The sequence below is a fragment of the Marmota flaviventris genome, chromosome 8 (genome assembly GCF_047511675.1).
Source record: "Marmota flaviventris isolate mMarFla1 chromosome 8, mMarFla1.hap1, whole genome shotgun sequence".
Classification (NCBI taxonomy): Eukaryota; Metazoa; Chordata; class Mammalia; order Rodentia; family Sciuridae; genus Marmota; species Marmota flaviventris.
This window is the reverse complement of record NC_092505.1, coordinates 42,394,833-42,400,428: the sequence shown is the minus strand read 5'-3', so window position 1 is coordinate 42,400,428 and position 5,596 is coordinate 42,394,833. Positions and strand designations below refer to the sequence as shown.

The window sequence follows — 5,596 nt, the reverse complement described above, 5'->3', positions numbered from 1 at the left end:
GAATTTTTTGGATCTTCTAAATATAGGATCATGTTGTAGGCAAATAGGGATAGTTTGAGTCCTTCTTTTCCTATTTTTATCCCTTTCTTTCATCTGTCTGATTGCTCTGGCTAGAGTTTCAAGGACAATGTTGAATAAAAGTAGTGAAAGAGGGAATCCTTGTCTTGTTCCAGTTCGTAGAGGGAATGCTTTCAATTTTTCTCCATTTATAATGATGCTGGCCTTGGGTTTAGTCTATGTAGCTTTTACAATGTTGAGGTATGTTCCTATTATCCCTAGTTTTTCTAGTGTTTTAAACATGAAGGGGTGGGGCTGGGGATGTGGCTCAAGCGGTAGCACGCTCGCCTGGCATGCGTGCGGCCCGGGTTCGATCCTCAACACCACATACAAAGATGTTGTGTCCACCGAAAACTAAAATAAATAAATAAATATTTAAAAAAAAAAAACATGAAGGGGTGCTGTATTTTGTCAAATGCTTTCTGTACATCTATTGAGATGATCATGTGATTTTTGTCTTTAAGTCACTGATGTAATGAATTACATTTATTGATTTCTGTATGTGAACCAACCTTGCATCCCTGGGATGAACCCCACTTGATCATGGTGCACTATCTTTGTAATATGTTTTTATATGCAATTTGCCAATTTCGTTGAGAATTTTTGCATCTATGTTTATCAGGGATATTGGTCTGAAGTTTTTCTTCCTTGATGTGTCTTTGTCTAGTTTTGGTATTAGAGTGATATTAACTTCATAGAATGAATTTGGAAGGGTTTCCTCCTTTTCTATTTCATGGAATAATTTGAGGAGTATTGGTGTTAATTTTTCTTTGAAGGTCTTGTAGAACTTGGCTGAGGATTGTCTGGTCCTGGGCTTTTTTTGGTTGGTAGGCTTTTGAGGGTATCTTCTATTTCATTGCTTGAAATTGGTCTGTTTAAATTGTGTAGTTCCTCCTGATTCAGTGTGGGTAGGTCATAATTTGTTGATGTCTTCAAGATTTTTGTATTTTATTAGAATATAAATTTTCAGAATAGTTTCTGATTATCTTCTATTTTTCAGTAGTGTCTGTCATTATAGTCCCTTTTTCATCATGAATTTTCATGGTTTGAGTTTTCTCTCTCTCTTCGTTAGCATGGCTAAAGGTTTATCAATTTATTTATTTTTTAAGAACCATCTTATTATTTTGTCAATTTTTTATTTCAATTTTATTGATTTCAGCTCTGATTTTAATTATTTCCTGTCTTCCACTTTCTGGTGTTATTTGTTCTTCTTTTTCTAGGGCTTTGTAATGTAATGTTAGGTCATCTATTCACTTACTTTTTATTCTTTTAATGAATGAGCCCAATGTAATGGTCTTTTCTCTTAGCACTGCCTTCATAGTGTCCCAGAGACTTTGATATGTTGTATCACTATTCTCATTTACCTCTAAGTATTTTTTAAATTTCATCCCTGATTTATTCTGCTGTATGTTCATCATTCAATAGCATATTATTTAGTCTCCAGGTGTTAGAGTAGCTTCTATTTTTTATTTTATCATTGATTTCTAATTTTAGTCCACTATGGCCTGATAGAATGCAGGGTATTATCTCTATTTTCTTTGTATTTGCTAAGAGTTGCTTTGTGGCATAAGATATGATCTATTTGAGAGAAGGATCCATGCTGAGAAGAAAGTGTATTTTCTCATTGATGGATGAAATATTCTATATGTCTGTTTAGTCTAAATTATTCATTATATTATTTAGTTCTATAGTTTCTTTTTTATAAGTTGCTATTTTATTGCAGAGGAAATACATCCTGAAATATTTATTAAAAAACACAATTCCAGACAAAATCATTCTTCAGGGTTTATGAGTCTCACTATCTGTTCAGATGTAGTGAGATGTCTCTTACCCTTGTAATAAGCTCCATTAATATTCTCATAAACCAAAGGAAAACCGAAAAGGTTTTTATATGGCTTCCAAATTTATGCATAGATGCCCTCAAAGGTAGATTATAAACAAGTTGGCAAATAAATTATAATATAGCTTAGAGGAGAAAAAGGTTAACACTTGGTGAATCCAGAAAGAAGGACATATGGATGCTCCTCATACCATTCTTTGGACTTAATTTTTGAGTTAGTTGCTTTATTGATGTTATGTCCCTTTCCAGATTGGCCTAAAAAATATAATCAATTATTTCTTTTTAAACCAGAAATAAAAAAATCAGTTCTTCCCCAGGTGTTGTTACCTTCCTATTCTGTCTAAAAATCTTCCAAAGCTTTCTAGGAAGCTTAAATTAAGGGGCTACAGGACATTGATATGGTTTTAGAGTGTTCAGAAGGTGTGTGAGCCAAATTCTCATCAAAGGTCTGTGACAGTCACTGCTCTGTCCACAACAGTCACGTGGATACAGCTACAAAACAGAGGTGGATCCTTGCTATGGGGATGAAATCCTTTCTGGTGACATGAAGAAATCTCTTCTAATCCATGGTCAGTTAGTTGAAAGAATCCAGTTTCCTGAAACTTGCGGGGAGCAGACAATAGCTATTGACTCTGGCAGCATCATCTGGTAGGAACAGTGAGTGTGTAGTGGACACTGGAGAGAAAGGTGGTCTGTGTGGGATGGGTATGAATCCATCCCAGTGTGATGAGACGCTGCTGATCTTGTATGAGGAAAAGTTCTTCTTCATTCTCTGTGTTGCAATAATCAGACCCAGCAGTTTGCTTGGGGATGAGAACAGGGGTAATGGTAAATTCATTCCTCCTCAGTTTTCCAAGAGAATTCCACGTTTGTACTCTCCGAGCCGTGTTGGCACTGGCTAACTGGAGAAACTGCAGACACAGCCTCCCGGGCAACACCACATGGCACAATCCATCGATTGTAGGAATACTCTCAGTGTTGCTCAGAGCTCCAGGTTCCAAGGATCTGTCCACCACTGGTGGTTTAGCTGGCCTTTCAGTTGTGTTACAGTCTGAAGGCTGTGTGGATGACACAGGCGAGGTGGGGAACCCATCTAAGGAGGGCTTTTCCAAGTCAGGCACCAGTGGGCCACCTAGGCCAGGGTCCACCTTCCCAAATTCCTGTACAATTTTCAGTTGCTCTTTTTCTAGCTCCTGGTTCTGGATCATTTCTTCAAAGGCATGGAACTCTTCCTGTTCCATCTGTTGCTGCTTCTGCTGTGCTATCCTCTGTCTTTCCTTTTCCAATTCTTACTGGATAGCCATATTCTGGGTAAATCCCTCTGCTTTTTTCTTCTTTTCTTCATTATACTGTGTATATTCTTTGGTATATGGTTTTTTTTTCTTTTTAAATTTTTTTATTGTGGGTTGTTCAAAACATTACAAATTTCTTGACATATCATATTCCACACTTTGATTCAAGTGGGTTATGAACTCCCACCTTCACCCCATACACAGATTGCAGAATCACATCAGTTACACATCCATTGATTTACAAATTGCCATACTAGTGTCTGTTGTGCTCCGCTGCCTTTCCCATCCTCCCCCCTCCCCCCTCCCCACCTCTCCCCTCCCCTCCCCTCCTCTCTCTCTACCCCCTCCACTGTATAACCCTGAGGGTCTCCTTCCATTACCATGCAATTTCCCTTCTCTCTCCCTTTCCCTCCCACCTCTCATCCCTGTTTAATGTTAATCTTCTTCTCCTGCTCTTCGTCCCTACTCTGTTCTTAGTTACTCTCCTTATATCAAAGAAGACATTTGGCATTTGTTTTTTAGGGATTGGCTAGCTTCACTTAGCATAATCTGCTCTAATGCCATCCATTTCCCTGTAAATTCTATGATTTTGTCATTTTTTAATGCAGAGTAATACTCCATTGTGTATAAATGCCACATTTTTTTAATCCATTCGTCTATTGAAGGGCATCTAGGTTGGTTCCACAGTCTTGCTATTGTGAACTGTGCTGCTATGAACATCGATGTAGCAGTGTCCCTGTAGCATGCTCTTTTTAGGTCTTTAGGGAATAGACCAAGAAGGGGAATAGCTGGGTCAAATGGTGGCTCCATTCCCAGCTTTCCAAGAAATCTCCATACTGCTTTCCAAATTTTCAAATTTCCTTCATTATACTGTGTATATTCTTTGGTATATGGTTTTAACAGCTCTGCCCTCAGCTGTTCTGCTTTGGGAAATGCAATCTACTTTAATTTCTTCACTGTATCTTTCTTTTCAGGAATAACAGCTGATTTATAATCTCGATGCTTTGGTAGTTTCTCAATAAAGAGCATGATGTACTTGTTATAGAGGATGAAGGCATTCAATGTTGCCTTGCTCAGAGTAAATGGATGCCATTGGGATCATCTCAACTCCAGAGAGGAAGTATAGAGGGGGTGGAATGTCTTCCTTCACCTCCATGGTACTTCCCAAATGGGACAGAGCCTCACTTTGTCTTTGGGTGGGAGGCTCACATCTCCATGGTCAGACATCAGGACCAAGATGTTCTTTCCTCCAGGATGATATCTGGTGTCATGCGCACTTGGGGCCAGTCTGTCAATTATTTCTATAGTTTCTTTTTTAAGTTTTTCTTTGGAGGCTCTATCCAGTAGTTTGAGAGGTGTGTTAAAGTCACCCAGTATTATTGTGTTGTGGTTTATTTGACTCTTGAAATTGAGACAGGTTTGTTACTTGTATTCTTGATAACTGCCATTCTGACTGGAGTGAGATGGAATCTCAGTGTAGCTTTAATTTGCATTTCTCTAATTGCTAGAAATGCATTTTTAAACATTTTTTACATATTTTTGACCATTCATATTTCTTCTGTAAAGTGCTTGTTCAGTTCTTTTCCCCTTTGTTGATTGGTTTATTTGATTTTTTTGCTGTTAGGTTTTTTGGAGTTCTCTTATATCCTGGAGATGAATGCTGTATCTGAGGTGTGTATGGTAAAGATTTTCTCCTATTCTGTAGGCTCTCTCTTCATCTTGATTGCTTCCTTTGCTGTGAAGAAGCTTTTTAGTTTGATACTATCCCATTTGTTGATTCTTGATTTTATTTCTTGCACTTATTGAAAAAATCAGTTCCAAAGCCAACATGATGGAGAGTTGACTGCTCAATAGCTTCAGAGTATAATGTAGAGCATATCCCTAGCCCAGGAGTAGATGAAAATAAAGATTTGGTTTCTATTAAAGGATTATCACCTTTATACCATCACAAAATTGAAAAAAAAATTAAATCAAGCTATCATAAGTTGGGGCCTTTTGTATAGTAAAGTTTTTATTATTGTTTCCTAAATTATTCAGGGAATGAGGAAAGAACATCCTCATTCTCTTTACTTGGTAATACATTATTGGACTTTTAATATTGTTTCACAAGGCCTGGAGCTATTTAGTTTTTCACTATTTTTCCTCTTTTTCTTCAGATTGAATAATTTTCAAACTTCCTGGGTTGTTTCTCTTTCATCTATATTCTGCTATAATACTATTTAGTGAAATTTTCATTTCAGATGTTGTTTCAGTTCTAGATTTTTTTTTAAAGTTTCCATGTCTCCTAAGATTCTCTATCTTTTCATTCATTGTGATCTCATTTTCCTTTATGTCTTTGACCATAAGCTTTTAAATCCTTATTTTCTAATTTCAGGTGTGCAGTGTGCTCATTGTTGGTCTCTGTTGG

At 37.2% G+C, this 5,596-nt stretch overlaps 1 pseudogene; it reads right to left on the bottom strand.

Annotated features, from left to right (window-relative positions):
* Window positions 1–2,337: 2,337 nt before the first annotated feature.
* Window positions 2,338–4,416, bottom strand: LOC114105107 (STAM-binding protein-like; annotated as a pseudogene).
* Between the last annotated feature and the right edge of the window lie 1,180 nt (window positions 4,417–5,596).